Source organism: Nerophis lumbriciformis, linkage group LG24 (genome assembly GCF_033978685.3).
Source record: "Nerophis lumbriciformis linkage group LG24, RoL_Nlum_v2.1, whole genome shotgun sequence".
NCBI classification, from domain to species: Eukaryota; Metazoa; Chordata; class Actinopteri; order Syngnathiformes; family Syngnathidae; genus Nerophis; species Nerophis lumbriciformis.
This window is the reverse complement of record NC_084571.2, coordinates 22,779,998-22,805,073: the sequence shown is the minus strand read 5'-3', so window position 1 is coordinate 22,805,073 and position 25,076 is coordinate 22,779,998. Positions and strand designations below refer to the sequence as shown.

General features: G+C 42.8%; 1 long non-coding RNA gene across 1 annotated transcript in view; it reads right to left on the bottom strand.

Moving 5' to 3' along the window:
- Positions 1–4,792: 4,792 nt before the first annotated feature.
- Positions 4,793–25,076, bottom strand: part of LOC133620623 (uncharacterized) — a 133,635-nt gene continuing 113,351 nt past the window's right edge. The window contains exon 4 of the long non-coding RNA XR_009817542.1: positions 4,793–4,898. This is a non-coding gene — a long non-coding RNA (uncharacterized lncRNA). The remainder of the gene's footprint in view (positions 4,899–25,076) is intronic.

Sequence of the window (25,076 nt, the reverse complement as noted above, 5' to 3'; positions counted from 1 at the left end):
GCTGATGTAAAGGATGGGTCGGTCGACGCCCTCCACTTGCTGGGACAAAACAGCTCCCAGTCCTCTGCCCGACGCGTCAGCCTGCAGACAAAACGGGAGAGAAAAATCAGGCATGTGCAGGACCAGCTCCCGCATAGGGCCTTTTTAACCCTCTCAAACGCCTGCCTGGCACTGCTCCGTCCACTGGACCAGATCTGGAGCTCCCTTTCGGGTGAGGTCAGTTATTGGGCTGGTCAGGTCCGCAAACCGGGGGATAAACCTCCAGTAACCTGCCAGACCCAAAAACTGCCTCACCTCTTTTTTCATCTTGGGGTTTTGGCAGGCCGCAATTGCTGCTGTTTTGTGTACCTGTGGGTGCACCTGCCCTCCTCCCAAGTGGTACCCCAAATACTGTACTTCCCTCCGGCCAACTGCACACTTCGCCGGGTTGGCGGTGAGCCCCGCCTGCTTCAGGGACTCGAGCACTGCCCCCACCCGCCGCATGTGCTCTTCCCAGCCGCTACTCTGGATGATGATGTCATCCAGGTCGGCAGCCGTGTATGCAGCGTGAGGTTGCAGCACCCGGTCCATGAGGCGCTGGAACGTGGCGGGCACACTGAACAAGCCAAACGGAAGTGTCACAAATTGGGACAAACCTTCCGGAGTGGAAATGGCCGGTTTTTTTTGCCAGTAGCCCTTGGTTAAATCCAGTGTCGTAAAAAAACGAGCAGTACCCAGCCGATCCAGGAGCTTGTCGACCCGGGGCATTGGGTAGGCGTCAAAACGTGATATTTCGTTCACCTTGCGGTAATCCACACAGAACCGCACAGACCCATCCTTCTTCCCTACCAGAACGATGGGGCTGCACCACGCACTGTGGGATTCTTCTATTACCCTCAACTTCAGCATAGATTTTAATTCCTCCACTTTGCGTTTGTGTTCGGGGAGCCTGTAGGGCCGAGACTGCACCGTAACACCCGGCCGGGCTGGTCTCAATGTAATGATGGATGAGGTTCGTGCGGCCGGGCCGAGTGGAGAACACATCAGAAAAGCGCTGCTGCAGCTTGGCAACATCCGCTTTCTGCGCTGTGAGCTGATTGTCACAGAAAAGGGGGGAGGGCAGGACAGAGCGCGGGACCTCTGGCCTGAACTCCTCCTCCTCAACCACCGTCACCATGGAAACAGGCTCCGCCTCCTTCCATGCTTTCAGGAGGTTTATATGGTAAATTTGAGTGTCTCCGCCCCGGTCCGAGCGTCGGATCTCGTAATCCATATCCCCCACTTGCCGTGTGACCTCAAAGGGTCCTTGCCACCTGCCGAGTAATTTCGAGCTGGATGTTGGAAGTAACACAAGCACTTTTTCTCCCGGTGAAAATTTCCTTAGCTGAGTGCCCCTGTTATAAACGCGCTGCTGACGTTCCTGGGTACGCAGCAAATTCTCGCGTGACAAGTGCCCCATCGTGTGGAGTTTTGCTTGCATGTCCATGACGTATTGAATTTCGTTTTTGCTGGAGCTTGGACCCTCCTCCCAGCTTTCCTTAATTATGTCCAAAACCCTGCGTGGCTTCCTGCCGTATATTAACTCAAAAGGCGCACAACCTGTGGAGGCCTGAGGTACCTCCCGCATTGCAAACAATAGGGGATCCAGCCATTTATCCCAATTTGGTTTGTCCTCGTTCGTAAACTTACGGATCATGGTTTTCAGCGTATTTAGCCGCTCCACCAGCCCGTCAGTTTGTGGGTGGTATACACTGGTGCGGATCGCTTTAATTCCCAATAATCCGTATAGTTCCTTTATCGCACGTGACATAAAGGACGTGCCCTGGTCAGTCAGAATTTCTTTCGGGATTCCAACTAGGGAGATGATCTGAAACAGCGCCTGCGCGACACTCTTTGCAGAGATGGAGCGCAGTGGCACTGCTTCGGGATAGCGCGTTGCGTAATCCACCAAGACTAGCACAAAACAATATCCCCGTGTGCTCGGGAGGAATAGTCCGATGAGGTCCATACCAATTCTTTCGAAGGAGACCTCCATGAGCGGCAATGGGCGCAAGGGCGCCTTGGGGGTGGCCGCCGGGTTCACCAGCTGGCATTCCGGGCAGGCAGCACACCAGCGGCGCACGTCTGCCCGGATGCCCGGCCAACAGAATCGGACCATGACCCGATTGAGTGTTTTATTACACCCCATGTGGCCAGCCATGGGATTCAAGTGCACCACCTGGAAAACTATTTCCCGACGGCATTTTGGCACCAACAACTGGGTGATTTCCTCTCCTGTTTGAGTGTCACGGCTCACCCGGTATAATCTATCTCTAATAATTGAAAAATAAGGGAATACCCGCGCTGTTCCCAGGGGCACCAGCTGACCGTCGATGGAAGCCACCTGGTCCCAGGCCGTGCGCAGGGATTCATCTCGGGGCTGCTCGAGGGGGAAGTCCTCCGTAGGGTGCCAGTGGGGGGCCGGGGGGGCTTCCCGCGAAGCAGTATCGGATGAACTCGCGTCGCCACTGAGAACGACGCGGACTTTCCTACAGTCTGTGAACACACCCCTACACATTGTGTCATTAAACGGTTAAACCCCGGCCAATTTGTACCCAAAATTACGGGGTGCGTAAGGTGCGCACTTACAGCAACCTTGACACTCTGCTTTTGCCCATTATACCAAATTTCCACTGGCACAATAGGGTATTCATGCACATCCCCATGAATACATCTAATTTTTAGCCGTGTTGCCTGCCTCAAAGCCCCAGGTCGAACCAGGTTCTGGTGGATCATGGACTGGTTGCAGCCCGAATCCACCATAGCCCGGTATGTACTCCCTTGTATCCTTACCGTGATACAATACGTCTCACCAAGGCCGGGGGAGGGCACTGAAGGGCTGGCCACCCGGGTCACCCGCCTCACCTCCACCTGCGGAGGTCCTTGACGCACGTGACCGGGCTGCCCACGCCTCCAGCACGCCTGCCCAGGCGTTTCATTATTCATGCGTTCGTTACGTCTCGTCTCGATTACTGTAACGTATTATTTTCGGGTCTAGCATTAAAAGATTACAGTTGGTACAAAATGCGGCTGCTAGACTTTTGACAAGAACAAGAAAGTTTGATCATATTACGCCTATACTGGCTCACCTGCACTGGCTTCCTGTGCACTTAAGATGCGACTTTAAGGTTTTACTACTTACGTATAAAATACTACATGGTCTAGCTCCAGCCTATCTTGCCGATTGTATTGTACCATATGTCCCGGCAAGAAATCTGCGTTCAAAGAACTCCGGCTTATTAGTGATTCCCAGAGCCCAAAAAAAGTCTGCGGGCTGTAGAGCGTTTTCTATTCGGGCTCCAGTACTATGGAATGCCCTCCCGGTAACAGTTAGAGATGCTACCTCAGTAAAAACATTTAAGTCCCATCTCAAAACTCATTTGTATACTCTAGCCTTTGAATAGCCCCCCTTTTTATAGACCAGTTGATCTGCCGTTTCTTTTCTTTTCTCCTCTGCTCCCCCCTATCCCTTGTGGAAGGGGAGACACACAGATCCGGTGGCCATGGATGGGGTGCTGGCTGTCCGGGGTCGGGACCCGGGGTGGACCGCTCGCCTGTATATCGGTTGGGAACATCTCTGCGCTGCTGACCCGTCTCCGCTCGGGATGGTTTCCTGCTGACCCCACTGTGGACTGGACTCTTACTGTTATGCTGGATCCACTATGGACTGTACTCTCACAATATTATGTTAGACCCACTCGACATCCATTGCATTCGGTCTCCCTAGAGGTGGGGGGTTACCCACATATGCGGTCCTCTCCAAGGTTTCTCATAGTCATTCACATCGACGTCCCACTGGGGTGAGTTTTTCCTTGCCCTTATGTGGGCTCTGTACCGAGGATGTCGTTGTGGCTTGTGCAGCCCTTTGAGACACTTGTGATTTAGGGCTATATAAATAAACATTGATTGATTGATTGATTGATTGATTAAAGGGGCCGTCTGCGCGGGAGATGGGTTAAAAGCAGCAGCCAGGACCTGCGGAGAAAGAGCAGAGGGAGAGTCACATGGGTCGTGCGGTATGATCTGTGATACTCTTTCCTCTTGTTGCGCGCTCTGTCCGCGCGGTGGGGGTGCCGGTTGCGCCTCGCGGTGTACGGCCAGGTGGTCCTTGGCGAGGGTCACCGCTGTTGCCAGGTCCCGGGGCCGGTGATATCGGACCCAGTTGGCCTCCACAAACTGCTCCAGTAGGATCTGGTCCAGCAACCGTCCGTCTCTCTCCTTCGGCTGCAGCCAGCGTGTCGCCGCCTCTTGGAGTCGCTGGCCAAACACGAACGGGCGGTCTTCCTTCCCAAAACGCATCGTCCGGGAAGTGCACCCGGGAGGCCACCGGCAGGCTGAGCACCGCTCTTTGTGCCTCCCCCATCAGAAATGGCAAAGGCCGTACCCCCCACTCTTCCTCTGGCCACGCGCATGCCTTTGCCGTGGCCACAAAAATGTCAATAAAGGCATGGGGATCTTCCTCCTCCCCCATGCGACGGTGACGGCCGCTGATGTTGGCCATGCTGTTCCCACCCGGTCCGCCAACGCCTGCAGGATCTGGCTCAGCTGGGCCATCTGCTGGCGGACCGCCTTGAGCTGCTGTTGGCTGGTTGCCGCCACCTAAGAGCACGCCCGCGATAGCCGTCAGGGGGTTGGCCTCCCCCTCTTCCGGTGGTCAGGCCATGTTGGGCGCCAAATTGTGGAGGTATGTCTTCTCCGGGTTCTTCGGACCACCAAGCACCGACATGACAGTCTCGTCCAGGTTTACAATATGGTTTATTTTTCAATAAATTGTCTTTCATGTGCTTTTCAGCAATTGTCTTTGGGCTTGTCTTTCTCGCTCTCGCTCTGGCTCTCGCTCGTGCTCCAACTCCAACTCTCCTTTCCTCCCCGGCTGCTGCCTTTTAACAGAGCGACAGGTGATTAGATAAGCAGGCCCAGGTGGGCCATCTACGCACTTGTCGCTGATCTCGAAGCCGGTCCTGACACACTCCGCTTCGCTGCAGGTCCGCAGGCCATGCCCCCCTCCACACATGTTTAACACATATATATTCCTTTCTTTCATGAAGACAAGAATATAAGTTGGTCTGTTACCTGATTCTGATGACTTGCATTGATTGGAATCAGACACTAGTGATGATAACATCCACATTTTCAAATGGAGGAGAAAAAAAGTCCTCCTTTCTGTCCAATACCACACGAAAGTGGTTGGTTTTTGCCATCTTATTTGTCCAGCTTCATACTACTTTTTATACACTTTACAAGAAATACATTGGCGGCAAACTCCGTAGCTTGTTAGCTTTAGCGCACTAGCTTTCTGAGACTATTATTTTGTTAGCGCAGACAGGATGAAGCAGGGCTTTTAATGTGAAGAAAGGAACTGTGCGGTCGGTCTTTAGGGTTTTGACGGGCGGTACGGTTGAAATGAAAAGTGTTTCTCGCCTTCCTGTCGGTCATATTTTCTTAAAAATGATCTGGCAGCAGCCAGCGTCATCTCACAAGACCCTCGGGTGCCGTGAATGTCAATCAAGTGACGAAAGTAATGTCTTGGTGAAGACTGATGATCGCTAATTTTTAGGTTTATTTCTTTAATGCCTGGTTGGCGATTGACTGACACACCCTCCACCATAGACCAGTAGCTTGCGATCGACGTAATGGGCACCCTTGGTCTACATCAACAATATGATATGTCTGAGTGGCTGGACAGGACAGATTAAAAAATAAATAAATAGTATATTGTGAGAAGCGGTTTGAATCGAGAATTGATTCTGAATTGATTCAATTTGTGAGTTTTCTTGGGTTTTTTTAATACAAGATTACAAGAACATTTGAAAAAGTATATGAATTAGAAAACATAATGAACCTTTTTAAGCAAATTGTGAGTTGTCGTAAGATTCACGCCCCTACTGGTCTTGCCTGTATAGAAAAAATGACAATAATCTTTTTCTGAAGTTAGAAGTAATGGTTGCTGAAACGTATGCATTGATAATAAAAGTGTGATAAAATTACTAAAAAAAAAAAAAAAAAAGCTATCAGTGAAGCATTTTCCAACAATGAAAAGTAGCGTGCTGGCCTTTGAGGCGGTGAATATTAGCAATGGCTGCCAGCACCAGTCAGGTAGCAACGCGTTCTGCTGGTGACAGTAGGATTAGTTTCTCTCAGGACCCGAGGAGTGGGCCTGCAGCTTTGGTAACTGGATTACAGGCCTTTTGCTCATTTCAAAGGGTTGTGAACCCAGCAGTGGTCCTGCGTGATGAAATCAAAGTGGCAGCTGCGATGGAAGGGAGAAAAACAACAAGGTATTTCCAGAAAATCTTCTGGCAATTAATGACAGCAGTGAAGGATTGGAGATCTTTGCAGTCTTCCTGGTTTTGGACCGACTTTTAATTCAGTCTTGAAGCAAAGTTGAGGACGAGTGCGTCCTCTGTGGAGTAGGATAATGAATATTACCATTGTTATATTCCTACTACTTAGTGGAAACAAGACAAACCAGACTTCTTTAACAAACACCCTTCAGCAAATGTGAGCTACAGGAGGTCAAGATGGAGTCCATTCCAAACTACACTGTGGTAACTTCAGGGGATTATTTCCAAATCCTTTCAAATGAACTTTCCATCCCAGTGCCTCCGCCTCCTCCTCCTCCTCCTCCTTCTCAGCCATTCCAAGTGTCCAACCTTTTCCACATCACTTTCTGCACATGCTCTCTTGGAGTACAGCCCGTGAGATAGGATCACACTTCTAGAAGAACCAGACATGCTGGCTCACCTCCCATTTGTTGACTGTAGACAATAATGAAAACACAAATAATCACTTCCTGAATCAAACATCACCATCATAACGTACATACTGTCAAATTTGAAAATTGATCCAATTGTGATGAACTGGGTTTTAATTGTGTGAATGCTCCAAAACATTCACACATATGGTTTTCAACACCAACATTCATCTATTTATTGAACTTCTTCAACTACTTCTTCTTCTTCTCCAGATTTTGGCGCGCTCTACCTTCCACATTTTTCACCCGATTCAAATCGTTCCAACTTCAAATTGTTCAGCCTATTCGGGAATCGCAGGTTTTCTTTTGACAAATTCCAAAAATGTGCAGATTTCCCAGAATTCCAGGTTTTCCGGTACATTTCTCCCATTCAAAATGAATTGGCCATTTTTCAAACTTCCGCCATTTGCACATTTTTCAACCTATTCAAACCATCCCACCTTCAACACATTCCACCATCCTGGAAATTTAAACTATCTTCGTTTTCCAAGATCAAAACAACTCCAGGATTTTCCAGAATTCCTGGTTTCCAAAGCCCTATTTCCACCCTTTTTTCTGGCGACTACTCCTTCCACATTTTTCAACACATTTCAACCATTCCACCGTCAAAACATTCCTCTTAATCAAACTAAGTTGTTTTTTGAACTGGAAAAATTTCCCGTTTTCCCGAAATTCCAGGAATTCCGTAATAGCATTTCTCAGTTCAACATGTTAACACTTCAACATTTCTCGACCGATTTGAAAAATTCCAACAACAACCATTTTAACTCATTCAGACCATTCACGTTTTTTTACTATTTTCAAAAAATTCCTGCTTTTCCCCAAATTCCCCAATTTTTTGGAAATTCCCATTGAAATCAATGGGACATTCTTCAAAATTGCACATTTCCCACATTTTTCATCTGATTCAAACTGTTCCAACTTTAAAATATTCAGCCTGTTCAGGAATTGTGTGCTCTACTTCAACAATTTTAAAACAATTCCATGATTTAAACTCAACCTCAGCATTAGAGCATTCACTAGCATCATCTAGTTTGCTGTCATTGGTTTGACATTTTATTTGTACTCAGTTTTGGGTTAGTTACTGAAAACCAGTAACTAGTTACAGTTACTAGTTACTTCATTTCAAAAGTAACTCAGTTACTAACTCAGTTACTTACACCAAAAAGTAATGTGTTACTGTGAAAAGTAACTATTTAGTTACTTCTTTTTTCCCTCCTTTTTTTAAGGCTCCCATTAATGCCCTTTTAGCCTTCATTTCAGTACTGTTATTGCACTGGAGAATAATACAATCTGTTGATCAACTTGACATTCATTTGCATCACTGAACTCAGAAAGCAATGTGGTCTACATACAACACACAAAGACAAAGATATGTTTCAAAGGGCCAATTTATTTCAGGCCAGAACAAATTGACAAAACTATTTTAAATAGCTGCAACATAATGGCACTTTAACTTTAACTTTAAGTAGATAGGATCTTTGATCCAAGACACAACTTACATTTAACTAAAATGTTATTTTCTTTGTGCTCGACAAAAGAAAAGTATTGAGAATGTCTCCATGTTAAAAAAAACTCGACTTTTGGCTTCGCCATGATGTCTTGTTAGTTGTTATGAGAGTAGCGTATGTGTGTGTGTGTGTGTGTGGCCCTTTAAGATATGACAGCATATGAGGTGAGTGACGTCAGTGAGTGAGTGGGCGAGAAAGGTGAGCGAGCGGCGACAGTGAGTGCGTGCAGGTGCTCTAGCTTGGTGGATGGCTGCGTCCAATAAAGTCACAAAGTTGCAACAAACCGCCGGCCTCGTCATTCACCCTCAGCTATAAAGACCCACTTTCGGGTAAAGAGAAGGTTGTTAGCCCCGAAGTACATAGGCCCTGGAGGAACGTCTCCTCTGCACCCTCTCAACTACGGTCTGGGAGTCTCCCCGCCCCCACCCACAGAAAGCACGCCTTTTCTTTTCCACCGCAGCGCTCCAATAAAACACACTCAGATCTTCTGTTTCTAGCCGATACTACATAAAAAATAACGTAAAATAACGCAGTAACGCATCATGTAGTAATGGTAACTGAGTTACTGAATATAAAAAATAACGCGTTAGATTACTAGTTACCGCCGAAACTAACGGCGTTACAGTAACGCGTTACTTTGTAAAGCGTTAGTCCCAACACTGTTTGTACTACAGCAGAGGTGTCAAAGTCGTTTTCACTGAAGGCCACATCACAGTTATGTTTGGCCCCAGAGGGCCGATTCTAAGGCCCTGTTTAGTTGATAAGGTTATCCAGGGTAAATCACACCTAACCTTATCCGTGTCCACACACAACAATGCCACCGTTTAAGACCCTCTCCCCCCTCCGTCCGCCGGTGCAACGCGACCTAATACACATGCACGGAAAATGCTCACGTCATAGTCAAATCCAGTGTTGCTTTGTGTGCAAATTCTTAAATTTAACTTATCTGAACAATATCCAGTGTTGTGGTATTTCAATGATCTGTAATCCAGTGTGCTGTGCGGCCCTATTGTAATGAATCACACCTGAGACATCATAAATTAATGAAATCTTTATTAGACACGTAAAGAATGTGATAAAGAACATTTAACAACAATCAATCTAGGGATCTAGATATCTGGTCAGGACACTCCTCACTCTTTTGCCTTCACCTTCATTGTCCATACGTTTCTGGTGACTTTATATACTCTATTTACAATATTTTTATAAATGTATTTGATGGGAATAGAAAAAGTGGACTCTTAGTGACTGATGTAAGTGATCACTTGCCTGTCTTTGCAGTGATCCAAATGAACAAGGAGCAAAACTTACAAACAAAACGACAAATAGATAACTTTGTTAGAATAAAATCACCAGAAGCAGTTAAAGGCCTACTGAAACCCACTACTACCGACACCGCAGTCTGATAGTTTATGTATCAATGATGAAATCTTAACATTGCAACACATGCCAATACGGCCGGGTTAGCTTACTAAAGTGCAATTTTAAATTTCGCGCAAAATATCCTGCTGAAAACATCTCGGTATGATGACGCCGGCACGTGACGTCACAGATTGTAGAGGACATTTTGGGACAGCATGGTGGCCAGCTATTAAGTCGTCTGTTTTCATCGCAAAATTCCACAGTATTCTGGACATCTGTATTAGTGAATCTTTTGCAATTTTTTCATTGAACAATGGAGACAGCAAAGAAGAAAGCTGTAGGTGGGAAGCGGTGTATTGCGGGCGGCTGCAGCAACACAAACACAGCCGGTGTTTCATTGTTTACATTCCCGGAAGATGACAGTCAAGCTTTACCATTGGCCTGTGGAAAACTGGGACAACAGAGACTCTTACCAGGAGGACTTTGAGTTGGATGCGCAGACGCGGTACCGTGAGTACGCATGCAGCTGCGGCTTCCAAACATTTGATCGCTTGCCCGTACGTGCGTGCCGCTATGTGCATGTCACGTACGTAACTTTGGGGACTTTGGGGAAATATATGTGCTGTATGAACTTTGGGGAGGTGAACGGTACTTTGGGCTGTGGGATTGAGTGTGTTGTGCAGGTGTTTGAGTTGTATTGGCGGGTTATATGGACGGGAGGGGGGAAGTGTTTGTTATGCGGGATTAATTTGTGGCATATTGAATATAAGCCTGGTTGTGTTGTGGCTAATAGAGTATATATGTCTTGTGTTTATTTACTGTTTTGGTCATTCCCAGCTGAATATCAGGTCCCACCCGCCTCTCACAGCATCGTCCCTATCTGAATCGCTCCCACTGCCCTCTAGTCCTTCACTCTCACTTTCCTCATCCACAAATCTTCCAACCTCGCTCAAATTAATGGGGAAATCGTCACTTTCTCGGTCCAAATCGCTCTCGCTGCTGGTGGCCATGATTGTAAACAATGTGCAGATGTGAGGAGCTCCACAACCTGTGACGTCACGCACATATCGTCTGCTACTTCCGGTAGAGGCAAGGCTTTTTTATCAGCGACCAAAAGTTGTGAACTTTATCGTCGATGTTCTCTACTAAATCCTTTCAGCAAAAATATGGCAATATCGCGAAATAATCAAGTATGGCACATAGAATGGATCTGCTATCCCCGTTTAAATAAGAAAATCACATTTCAGTAGGCCTTTAAGGCATTCAAAGCTGATCTTTTAAATCAGGATTGGCAAAATGTTTTTGTGGAGGATACTAATGAAGCATACGATACATTCCTGGATATATTTCTGACACTTTATGACCGTCATTGTCCATTGAGAGAATATAAGCAAAATACTAAAAAGTGGGAGAAACCATGGATAACAAGGGGTTTAGTAAAAGCCTGTAAAAAAAAAAAAAAAGGCTTTACAAGGAATTTATTAATGTAAAGCTTTTGACACAATCGATCATTCCTTACTTCTGCTAAAATTGGAAAACTATGGCATAAGAGGTGTTTCACAACAGTCGTTAAGTAGTTATTTAAGTAATAGATCTCAATGTGTGGAAATTAATAAGACTAAATCACAGCCAAGAAGAGTAACTTGTGGGGTTCCACAAGGCTCGGTATTGGGACCTAAGTTATTTATTCTATATTTAAATTATATTTGTTCAGTATCTAATAAATTGAAATGTATTATGTTTGCAGATGATACAAATGTATATTGTTCAGGAGAAGACTTGAAGGAAGTGTTGAGGGTCATCGAGGTTGAGTTGATTCAGCTAAAAAAATTGTTTGATATCAATAAGTTATCATTAAATGATAAGAAAACTAAATTTATGGTGTTTAGTGGTGCAAGGACACATTGTGAAGCAAAATTAAAATTAAATCAAGTGGAAATTGATAGAGTATATTAAACTAAATTCTTGGGAATAATATTTGATCATAAATTATGTTGGAAACCGCATATTGAATATATAAAGGGAAAAATATCCAAATCCATTGCCATTCTTTATAAAGTAAAACACATGCTGAATAAGAAATGTCTGCATATGTTATATTATTCTTTTATTTTTCTATATTTAACATATTGTGTTGAAGTTTGGGGAAATGTTTATAGAACAAACATAGACCCAATAATTAAACTCCAAAAAAGTGTCATTAGAATAAAACATAAAGCGTGCTACTATGAACAGACTAATCCATTATTTATAAGTTCTAATGTGTTAAAATTTTCAGATATTGTGTTTTTAAAAACAATGGAAATGATGTTTCGAGTAAAGAACAACATCCTTCCAGCTTGTATTCTTAGGTTATTTCAATTAAGAGGAGAAAACTATACTTTACGGGGGATATTGATTTTTGAAATAGGTGAAGCAAGAACGAATATTAAATACAAATGTATTTCAGTTTTATGAGTTAAATGGTGGAACAAGCTCAGTGATGAGCTGAAGAAATTTACTTCTTTGTTAAGGTTTAAGAAAACCTTGAAAGGTGAAATAATTGAAAATTATAAAATATAGTAACAATTACTTTCATCCCATTGATTTTGATTTTCTTTTTTTTTTTTTTTCTTTTTTTTTTAACGTTGATGTTCCAGGTAATCTTATTTTCAGTGAAGGTTTAGGATAGGCAAATATAAGCTTTGGCTTCAGCCTATTCCTTTTTCGGTCATGCTTTTTCTTTTCTTTTCTTTTCCTTTTGTGTGTAAATGTGTATGATTGTTATATATGTATAGTCTGTATAGTCTGTATAGTCTTAAACTGGTCACACGAAATGGTTAATGGTTGATGGTTGATTATTTGACCGAAATAAACTTAGTTCATTTCATTTCATTTTCACTCTGGACCGAGACGTTGAGTCCGCGACATACATGGCGGACAATAACTGATACAGTCTGCTTTGACAGTCCAAATGCATTCGCTGTTTTCCGTAGTCTTCCCTCGTCGGCCAGGTAATACAAAGCACATGCTACCTTTTTATAACACCCACGGGAGCCTGCACTCTCGACAAATGGACAAAGTTTTTCGCAAAGTAGAATCACAGCTGACCCGGACATTGGAAATGGACGTGTGAAAGTAAAAAAATTGATAAGGAACATTTTACAACAACCAACAACAGCACACTGTGCTTGTAGGCTGAAAATGGCGGTCGTACTTGATTGATTGATTGAAACTTTTATTAGTAGATTGCACGGTACAGTACATATTCCGTACAATTGACCACTAAATGGTAACACCCGAATAAGTTTTTCAACTTGTGTAAGTCGGGGTCCACGTTAATCAATTCATGGTACAAATATATACTATCAGCATAATACAGTCATCACACAAGTTAATCATCAGAGTATATACATTGAATTATTTACAATCCGGGGGTTGGGATGTGGAGGGGGTTTGAAGGTGGGGGGTTAGATTGGGTTGCTATCAGCATATTTCAGTCATCAACAATTATATCATCTGAGAAATGGACATTGTTACAGTGTAGGTCTCTGTGGAGAGGGGCGTGGTTCACGCGTTCCCTGCGGGCGGGGTGTGTGCAGGGGCTGGCCATGAAGCAGCAGACAGGTGAGTGGATAGCTCAGCTGGAACGAGTTATCTAATTACCTGTTCCTTTATTAGCAGAGTCGGAGACCATGGGGAGAGGGGGGAACTGGAAAGCACGGAAGCAAGGACACAGGAGGAGAGAGCTGAAAAGCCAAAGAGAGACATTATATGTGAGAAGAGCTGAAAAGCCAAAGAGAGACATTATATGTGAGAAAAGCTGAAACGCCAAAGAGAGACATTATATGTGAGAAGAGCTGAAAAAGCCAAAGAGAGACTTGTGTAAGGAAAAATTCAAACAATTGTAAAACCCACATCAGAGAGTGTTGTGCCTTTCCCGGTGGTACAAGAGGAACCCGAGACAGAGACGTCTCACAGTCTCACTTCGTAGGATATGTACAGCGAGCGGTGAACATAGTGAGCTCAAAAAGCATAAGAACAAGTATTGTACATAACAAGTACAAGTACATAAGAACTTGACGGCTGCAACCACTTCAAGGCTTCACAATAGTTACGCAGTACAAAACTAGATGTTGAGTAATCACTCGACATACATCGCGGACAATAACTGATAGTCTGCTTTGCAAGTCTAAATCCACTCACTATTATTCGTAGTCTTCTTTTGTCCACGGGAGCCCGCATTTTTGTTGTCTCTCCTTCGACAAATGGACAAAGTTTTTCACTAAGTAGAATCACAGCTGATCTGGACATTCGAAAGTTATCTTGCCGTTCCTCTGACACAACACACTTTTTGACAAACATATCCCACCAGACTGCCGCTCTTCCAGGCCTTATCCTAAACCTTCGCTCAACATTGCTATGTTGCCGTCTGAGATGTGTTGTATCCCAAATAGTTGCAATCGCCTGTTGCCTTCTCTTAAGGTATTCATGTGGGACTCCCAAAAGCGTCTGCACATGTACAAGAAGGAGAAACACGAGCATGTCTGGAAGACTCGCCTCCATCTTTCCAGTGGTTACCTCAGAGTTACCGAATGGGTTATTATGAAGCGGGTTGTGGCGTGTTCTTTCTGATGTCACTTCCTGTGTGGGGCGCCGTCTTTCTGGCGTCACTTCCTCTCCGAACTCAGTTTGTAAACGATCAATAAATCCATACAAAGCTAAGAGCCGGAGATTCAAGAAAAAACATGGCGCACTTAGCCGTGTAAACAATTATCCAAGGAGGGTTACCTTGGCTTAAACGATTGTTTAGTGTGGCTGACACGATGCTTAGGCTAAATAATTATTCGTTTAATGGGTTTTCCGGCTTAGTGTAGACATAGCCTAACAGTGAATACTATTGTTACTCAACTGTTTTATGCATTTTATTAGTAGATTTTTTTAAACTAAAATGTACAAAATATATGGTAAGTTGCAATAATTTCACTTCAAAATGTAGTGTATACAGTTATTGATTTGCGGTAAAACAAACAAAACAAAAAAAACTGGCAGCTCAGGTGCCAGTTTTCTGTTTTCTGTAAATGGAAAAACAGAAACGCTGATTTATGGTTAAAAAAAGGCAGCTCAGTTGCCAGAATTTTTGTGTTTTTTTACTGTAAATAAAAAAACTGCAATTTTACAGTAAACGTTTGGCACCTGAGCTGCCAGTTTTTTTTTGTTTGTTTTACCGCAAATCAATAACTAGATTTTTTTGGTGTGTTACTGTAAATGCCAAAACGGCACCAAAGTTTATTAGAGTAAAACAAGTACTGTTTTTTTTTTTTCATTTAGAGAAAAATGCTGTAAAAAACAAAAATCTGTTGCTTCTTTTACTTTGCACAATTTGATGGATAACTTGCTTTGAAATCATTATTATTAGTATTTATTTCTATTTAAAAATGGTTTGAATGTTTGATAATATAATTTTGCATAATTAGACAATATTTAAGTTAACATAATTTGCGATTACATGGAGTACATATATTTTTTTTCTCCCAAAATAGAAAGAAATAATACATTTAGTAAGAAAAGTTACAGTACTTTATTGATACATGTTATTTCCAGGCTTTCGAGGGCCAAATAAAATGATTTGGCAAGATTTGGGTTTGACACCTGTGTAGTACAGATCCTAATTTATTTTACTTCTCCTGGTTATTCTGTTCTATTATTTTTATACAGTGCATACAGAAAACAAAAACAGTAATGCTCACATGTTTCTTTTATTTCTTCCAGCTAGCGATTAGCAGTGCTAGTTGCCAGCTAGTATTTAGCGCACTAGTTGCCAGCTAGCTGATAGCGGCGCTATAGTGTACTCTTTGAATATCTACAGTGGAACCCCAAATTACGAGCCTCTCATTGTAACTGTACGAACCACAGACCAACTAAAAACCGTGTCTCAGCATCCACCCATTGTGTGTAGGGCAGTCATTTTGTGCCGGGCGGTACAGAGGTACAGATCTCGTTAGCTACTGTGCTAATTACTACTTTGTGTGCTTTTTAAGCTTTTTTGTTTAGCTTTTGTATACAATTTTTCTCGTGTTACGAGCTTAATAGGCGAAGCAAAGGACAAGCGAGGTGTGGTTTGAAGGTAGTATTTACAACGTTGTCGACGCTGCCTCCCCCTCCTTTCTGCTGCAGGCCAAGAAGATAAACGGACAAGTTAAAGTGGATTTTATTTTTTATTCCTTATCATTTTAGCGACCAGGTAGTTAAAGGCTTATTGAAACCCACGACTACCGACCACGCAGTCTGATAGTTTATATATCAATGATGAAATCTTAACATTGCAACACATGCTTACTAAAGTGCAATTTTAAATTTTGCGCGAAATATCCTGCTGAAGGGCTTCACGGTGGCAGAGGGGTTAGTGCATCTGCCTCACAATACGAAGGTCCTGAGTAGTCTTGGGTTCAATCCCGGGCTCGGGATCTTTCTGTGTGGAGTTTGCATGTCCTCCCCGTGACTGCGTGGGTTCCCTCCGGGTACTCCGGCTTCCTCCCACCTCCAAAGACATGCACCTGGGGATAAGTTGATTGGCAACACTAAATTGGCCCTAGTGTGTGGATGTGAGTGTGAATGTTGTCTGTCTATCTGTGTTGGCCCTGCGATGAGGTGGCGACTTGTCCAGAGTGTACCCCGCCTTCCGCCCGATTGTAGCTGAGATAGGCTCCAGCGACCCCAAAGGGAATAAGCGGTAGAAAATGGATGGATGGATGGATATCCTGCTGAAAACGTCTCGGTATGATGACGCCTGCGCGTGACGTCACAGATTGTAGAGGACATTTTGGGACAGCATGGTGGCCAGCTATTAAGTCATTTGTTTTCATCGCAAAATTCCACAGTATTCTGGACATCTGTGTTGGTGAATCTTTTGCAATTTGTTCAATGAACAATGGAGACAGCAAAGAAGAAAGCTGTAGGTGGGAAGCGGTGTATTGCGGCAGTTGTTGTGCTGGATAACGCACCCCCGCCGTAGAATGCACCCCTTGACTGTGTTTCATTGTTTACATTCCCAGAAGATGACAGTCAAGCTTTACCATTGGCCTGTGGAGAACTGGGACAACAGAGACTCTTACCAGGAGGACTTTGAGTTGGATACGCAGACACGGTACCGTGAGTACGCATGCAGCTGCGGCTTCCAAACATTTGATCGCTTGCCCGTACGTGCGTGCCGCTATGTGCATGTCACGTACGTAACTTTGGGGACTTTGGGGAAATATATGTGCCGTATGAACTTTGGGGAGGTGAACGGTACTTTGGGCCGTGGGATTGAGTGTGTTGTGCAGGTGTTTGAGTTGTATTGGCGGGTTATATGGACGGGAGGGGGGAGGTGTTTGTTATGCGGGATTCATTTGTGGCATATAAAATATAAGCCTGGTTGTGTTGTGGCTAATAGAGTATATATATATGTAAATGGTAAATGGGCTATACTTGTATAGCGCTTTTCTACCTTCAAGGTACTCAAAGCGCTTTGACACTATTTCCACATTCACCCATTCACACACACATTCACATACTGATGGCGGGAGCTGCCATGCAAGGCCCTAACCACGACCCATCAGGAGCAAGGGTGAAGTGTCTTGCTCAAGGACACAACGGACGTGACAAGGTTGGTAGAAGGTGGGGATTGAACCAGGAACCCTCAGGTTGCTGGCACGGCCACTCTCCCAACCGCGCCACGCCGTCCCCATATGTCTTGTGCTTATTTACTGTTTTAGTCATTCCCAGCTGAATATCAGGTCCCACCCGCCTCTCACAGCATCATCCCTATCTGAATCGCTCCCACTGCCCTCTAGTCCTTCACTCTCACTTTCCTCATCCACAAATCTTTCATCCTCGCTCAAATTAATGGGGAAATCGTCGCTTTCTCGGTCCGAATCGCTCTTGCTGCTGGTGGCCATGATTGTAAACAATGTGCGGATGTGAGAAGCTCCACAACCTGTGACGTCACGCTACTCATCTGCTACTTCCGGTAGAGGCAAGGCTTTTTTATCAGCGACCAAAATCCTTTCAGCAAAAATATGGCAATATCGCGAAATGATCAAGTATGACACATAGAATGGACCTGCTATCCCCGTTTAAATAAGAAAATCGCATTTTAGTAGGCCTTTAAAGTTAAGAAATTTTGGTGATTCAAAACTGTGAGTGCAGCACAGGGCTAGTGACAGTGCGTCGTCGAATGATGACAGTTCAGCTACTTCTTGTTGTTTTGACTTTGTAATGAAATAGAAAATTGATCCATCATCCCCCTTGTTATGTTTGTTAACTAAACAGTAATGTATTACGCTTCGTATTGTGTTCAAAGTGGACAAACAATAATTAAAATACAAACTTTTGTCGAGGCTGGGAGCCTCAAAAAGACGTATTTTAGGCCAACACTCCGCTTATGAGTCACATGTCAGCAGCCTATAACCCGTTTTAAAAAGGTATTTTATAATTTATAAACTTAGTGATATATTACGTGAATCGGTTTGAATCGAAAATCAAATCGAAAGAAAATCTTGCTTGATATGCAGGTCCTGGCATGTAAATGGAACGTTGATGCCGTTTTTTTTTGTTTATGTTTTTTTTAAATGTTTTTTTAGATGGTGTGACGTAGTAAACAATGCATTATGAGTCCTGTAGGCCTCTGAATAGCTTATTTATACGCCTGGATGCAAGATTGTGCTAAAGCTTTGTTGCTTTCTTTAACGAGTTCAAAACATGGCATGAACTGTTGCCATAATCGCTTTAGGAAAATATTTTGTGAGATATTTCTCATTTCCAGGGTGAAATCAAAGGCAGTAGACTGAGACAGCAAATGACCTGGATAACAGCTGTGAGAGGACTTCACTTTTAAAGTCCCGCTTAAAAAATGTCAGTTTTGGTTGACTTTGGCGGCGCCAGTGGACCAAAGCGGTAGTGTTTTGCCAGAAATAAGACCACATTTCCCATAAGGACTAGCGCATATCATACTGACATGATGTCTTCTGTGAAAATGGCACTGATATTCTGTCTCTAATGGCTATGCTGATGTTAAATAGCAGACAGGATAAAAAAAAAAGATCTCGTATCCCGCTACAAACATGACGCTACTACCAAGAATGTATCGGGGCATGTCCGAGTTTTTTCAAAGGAAGTAGTGTGGAACTGCGAACCATCAAGCTTGTGCTATTTATTTCCGATAGATAACGTTAGCATTATCAGGGTACTTACTCGTTTAGCAGGATCAGAGCCAAGGCAGCATTGGCCGAAAATCTTTGAGATCACGCCAGCGAACGGGGGCAATGTTGATCCTGACCGTCCTTTTGTCCGAGTACAGTAGGCTCAGTTTTACTTTCTTGTCTCCTCAGACAAAACTTTTCATTTATTTGGTTGTTTTGGAGCAGTAATTGCACGTAGGCGTTCTTTTTCGTCTTCTTTCAGTTTTCTGGCGGCACGTAGGTGTTTGCATTGACTTCCGTCCTTGTAACGAATGGGGAAAGGGCGAGTGACGTGTAGTTTTTTGTGTGACAGGGTTCCTGCGACTCTCCTCCAAGTCGCTAAGTGCCAGTAAAAGCGATACAGACCCCCCCAGGCCATGACAGAGGTGTCATATAACTTGTTGTAAGTCCATGTGTCATCCCAAAAGTTGTGAAAATATTTCATAAAGGTTGAAAAGTTAAAAGTGCTGCTTTAACGCCATCACCTGGTACATGTTTGTGTGTTTACTCCATTTTCAGACTTGTACGTTTGAATCAAAGCACCTTCTCAGAATCCTGAGAAAATGTGTTTGAAGTACTAAACAATAGTTTCAAGCATAACTCCTCAACCAAACATGCAATATGTCTAATAATGCCTGTATTAATGTATCTTTGTGAGTTTTACTAGAAACATGTGCTTTTGTAAGGTTTGCAAACACAACAATTAGTTTTGTACTCAATATGACCGTAATGTTCTTAGAATCCTGAAAAAATGCATATGAACTAATAAAAAATAGTTTCAAGTATAACTCCTAAACCAGACATGCAATATGTCTAATAATAGCTGAATTAATGTACTTTGTGAGTTTTACTAGAAACATGTGCTTTTGTAAGGTTTGCAAACACAACAATTAGTTGTTTTACTCAATATGACAGTAATATTCTTAGAATCCTGAGAAAATGTGTTTGAAGCAATACAAAATTGTTTCAAGCATAACTCCTAAACCAAACATGCAAAATGTCTAATGATGCCTGCATTATTGTATATTTGTGACTTTTACTAGAAACATGTGCTTTTGTAAGGTTTCAGTTTCATTTAGTAGGCTGTTAGCTTTAGCCAAGCTGGCTGTGGGCTACAAACAACATACAGTACTTTGGAAAAAGCATGTTGGCCTAGGGCTGGGTGATGTATCGAATATACCCGATATATCGCGGGTTTGTCTGTGTGCGATATAGAAAATGACTATATCGTGATATTTGAGTACCGTATTTTCCGCACCATTAGCCGCACCTAAAAACCACAAATTTACTCAAAAGCTGACAGTGCGGCTTTTAACCCGGTGCGCTTTATATATGGATTAATATTAAGATTCATTTTCATAAAGTTTCGATCTCGCAACTTAGGTAAACAGCCGCCATCTTTTTTCCCGGTAGAACAGGAAGCGCTTCTTCTTCTACGCAAGCAACCGCCAAGGTAAGCACCCGCCCCCATAGAACAGGAAGCGCTTCTTCTTCTACTGTAAGCAACCACCCGCCCCCGGAAGAAGAAGAAAAAACGCGCGGATATCACCGTACGTTTCATTTCCTGTTTACATCTGTAAAGACCACAAAATGGCTCCTACTAAGCGACAAGGATCCGGTTCATGAAAAGACGCAATCTCTCCATCCGCACACGGATTACTACCGTATTTCACAGCAACTGATATTCCTGTGAACCGCACTGTGGAACGGGAGCACGTACGGTGAATATTCGCACCACAGGGAATGAGAAGTCATCCTTCACTGTGGTTCTAGCTTGCCATGCTAACTTCCACCCATGGTGATATTCAAAAGGAAGACCTTGCCAAAAGAGACCTTTCCAGCCGGCGTCATCATAAAAGCTAACTCGAAGGGATGGATGAAGAAAAGATGAGCGAGTGGTTAAGGTAAGTTTAAGTTTACGCGAAGAGGCCGGGTGGCTTTTTTCACGCAGCTCTGTCCATGTTGATATACGTATGTTTGTGATTGCACATTTGCGTACATTTTGGGAGTGAACAGAGTTGTTAGAACGCTGGTTTTTAATATATTATTAAAGTTTGACTGACCTATCTGACTGTTTTTTTGACATTCCTTTAGCGCAGTTAGATGCGGCTTACAACACGGGGCGGCTTATTGGTGGACAAAGTTTTGAAATATGCCGTTCATTGAAGGCGCGGCTTTTAACCCAGGGCGCCTTATGGTGCGGAAAATACGGTATACGTTCTTACGCAGTTGCTTTTAGCTGCGGGCATTACACTACATGCGTTTCTCACTCTTTCTTGTCTCTCCTTCTCACAGAGAGATAAAAAACAAGCGCACCTTCTTACATACGTCACATACTGTCGCGTGTGCAACGCCATACGCTCTCACGGAGCAGAGAGGTAGCGGCATGGGAAACGTTAGCTGTGATGCTAGCGGTGCGGTGCGAGTGGTAATACTAGAGAAAGAAGGTGCGAATCTGGTAACAAATGAAGGAAGAATTAATTCCCAAGAAAAACAGCACGGGGTCCATCGTCTGGCAGTGGTTTGGCTTCAAGCGGAAAGATGTTGAACAGACAACCGTAATATGTCAAGTATGCGGCAAAAGCGTTGCTACAAAAAGTAGCATTACTGCTATTGTGTAGCATAATTTGAAATGTCACTCGCTAGAGAATGAAGAGTGCTTGAAACTCTGCATGTCAACATCTCCGTTCGGTGCCACACCCACAAAATGCCCAAACCACCATTTCCAGATCAACACCGTATGAAAAAAAATAGTCAACAACAGAAGTAGATAATGTCCGCAGTAACCTACCACGTAGCAAAGGACATACATTATTTGGTTTCCTATTATGCAGCTCATTTTTATTTGACAGTTATTAAAATATCTTGTGTGACATCATGCACAGAAGTGCACTTTATTTGTTTTAAACTATTGTAGTGGCATTCTGTACAAAAAGTGCACTTTAATTTAGTGTTGTTTTGATATGTCATCGTAGTGACATCATGCACAAAAGTGCACTAATAACTTGTTTTAAAATGTCTGACAATCTTGCACTTTCTGTTTTAAAATGACATGAATGTTTGTGCCACTGCTTAATAACTGTTTAATAAATACACTTTTGGTAAATTGACTTAGTTGTGATTTCCCTCTCTGCATGAAAGTTTAAAATGAGCATATATTAATGCAGTATGAAGAAGAATGTTTTAATGTAGACACATAGAATCATCATACTGTTGTGATTATATGCATCAAGTGTTCATTCAAGGCTAAGGAAAAATATCGAGATATATATCATGTATCGTGACATGGCCTAAAAATATCGAGATATTAATAAAAGGCCATATTGCCCAGCCCTATGTTGTCCTTTTACTTTTAGTCTTGGGTAAGCACAACAATGAATGAGTATTACTTTCTGAGAAGTAGTGCAATGATTAAAAGTGTTTAAAAGAAACACTGGGCTCATTTTCTTTAGGGAAACCTGCTTATGAAATGAGGCACGGCAACCTCACTCTATCTCGAACACTTAAGAGGTGAAAGCCGCAGTTTATGCACAATTTGATCGGAGGACAATGAACCTTAAAAGACTTTGCCTTCTGAAAATGTTCACTGGTCTAAAAACTGACTCCGTTGACGAAATATAAACAAGTTTGGCCTTGACAACGGTGGCAGCTTAGACAACAAATCCAATTTTTTTATGTAACCGTTTACATTATTTAAAAAAATTCGATGTCTAATGTGAACGCAGTCTGACCCTCATGCAGACATGATGTCATGACGTTACACGAGTGCAGCACATTTACGGAAATAAACATGGCTTCCATTCCAGTAGTTCTCAGTCCTGGCGCATTTGTTGCAATTTCAAGGATTTATGGAATCAAAGTCAACATTTTCTGAACGTATTGCGCGTAGAACATTAAGAAGGAAGAGGGCAAGCATTTTGGCTCTCGCAGACATTTTACTTCCATTTCTTGTCCCAAAAAAATGTGTAATAGAGACGGGGCTGGTGGACGATTGACGTGAGTTCCCCAAAAAAATATTTTTGATTGTTTTCTGCTCATTTGTCAACTGTTTATTTTGCAACCGTTTAATTTGCCGAATAATGTTACGCCTATTGGTCGGATGAACGTGACTGGAGCATTCAGACTGCAGTCGCATTCGATACATATCTGATTTATATCCACATACGACAGATGTGTAGGTCAAATTTTAAATATTTGAAATTGCACTGTTGACATTGAAATGAAAAAAATTCAAACATGTCACACCTGGGCAAAAAAAATTGGAATTGAGCTGCATTGTGAAGAAAGCCTTGCTCAAAACCTTTGTCCATTGGACGTGCTAATGGATCAAAACCGCAAATTTTACATATTTTTTTGAGGTGTGAGCCTTTGGAATTGGGTACAGTTTATCTTGTTACAGTCCCTTGAAGGGTTGTGCCGATACCAATATGTTGGTACCGGTACCGGTACCAAAATGTATTTCGATACTTTTCTAAATAAATGGGACCACAAAAAATTGTATTATGGGCTTTTTTTTAACAAAAAAATCTTAGGGTACATTAAACATGTTACTTATAGCAATCCAAAAACAATTTTGTTCTTAAATAAAAAAATAAAATAGTGAACATACTAGACAACTTGTCTTTTAGTAGTAAGTAAACAAACAAAGGCTCCTAATTAGTCTGCTGATGTATGCAGTAACATATTGTGTCATTTATCATTCTATTCTTTTGTCAACATTATGAGGGACAAACTGTAAAAATTGATTATTAATCGACTTGTTCGTTTACTGTTAATATCTGCTTATTTTATGTTTCAACATGTTCTATCTACACTTCTGTTAAAATGTAATAATTACTTATTATTCTGTTGTTTGATACTTTACATTAGTTTTGGATGATACCACAAATTTAGGTAGCGATCCGATACCAAGTAGTTACAAGATCATACATTGGTTGTATTCAAAGTCCTCATGTGGCCAGGGATGTATTTCCTGACTTTATAAACATACTATGAATTTTTTAAAAACCAAAAAAGATTTTGCTAAAAAATATCAATGTAATCATAGTAGTATCAACTAGATAAACTCCTGTACTTGGTATCATTACAGTAGATGTCAGGTGCAGATCCACCCATGGCATTTGTTTTATTGTGTTGCCGGTGAGCTATTGTATCCTCCTAGGGTGTGTAGTGAAGCACGTTTAGCTATTCCTCGTCCTGCAGTGATAATGGTACGTGTAAGAAACATACTTTATTTGTCGCCATGGAGACAAGGATTAGTGATTTAGAAGTAGCTAAAACACAGCAGACTGTGGCTGGATGTTTGCCATGTCTTAAAGCACCTCTTCCTGAGGGCGTTTCAGTGTTATAACTTCACCTTTGTCTTTAGTTTTTAGGCCAAAATGCATCCATTCTCCCTTTTCTGTCTTCGCACTGTGTCTGCTTTAAAGTACTCAGTGTGTGTGCGCTGCCCAACATGCTCCTCTGCTTGTAAAACCAGGAATGTCACAACGCAACGACAACGCGCCGTAATGCATGTTAAAAAAAAAGGGGGCAGGACCGGTACTTTTTAGAGACAGTACCGAATATGATTCATTAGCATCGCGGTACTATCTAGTAAGGTATACCGTACAAACCTAGTCCCTTGATTTTTTTTATTTGTACGACCTTTTTTAATCCAGTTGTTTTGCTCTCTCTCACATTACTGCGGGTACAGTACAGCCATATAAACAAAGGTTTGAGCCAAGAAAAATGGCCACCGTGGCCTCACAATGCATTGCCAAATGCTGTTGCATGAACCCCCATTGCCGCCATGTGACATTTTCACATTTTGACATTCCTGCCGTGTATGCAGGGTTCATCTTAAGCGAACAAACTGAAACACTTGGGACGCTTTAAGGGAGGGGGAGCAACAAGTTCCTGCTGAGATCACATTCCATGTCAGTTTTTCATTTACCTCAACAAGAAGGGGGGGAAAAAAACGCCACCCCAACAGATGCCAGAACTTAAGTGAAAACACTGCGAGGAAAAAGTCGGGCTAAGGTTAAACATTCCATGCGATAGCATATCCCTGTGAGTAACAATGTCCATGTAATTATTATTCTCCTTGTCCTCAGGCAAACCTATTGAGCCGGGATCAAAACGAAAACATAAATTTCAGATGGCTTTGACAAAATGGACGCGGGGATTATTACCATTCTTTATTAGAAGCAGGGCTCACAACCGCAGCATCAGCGGCGAGAGACCACTGTG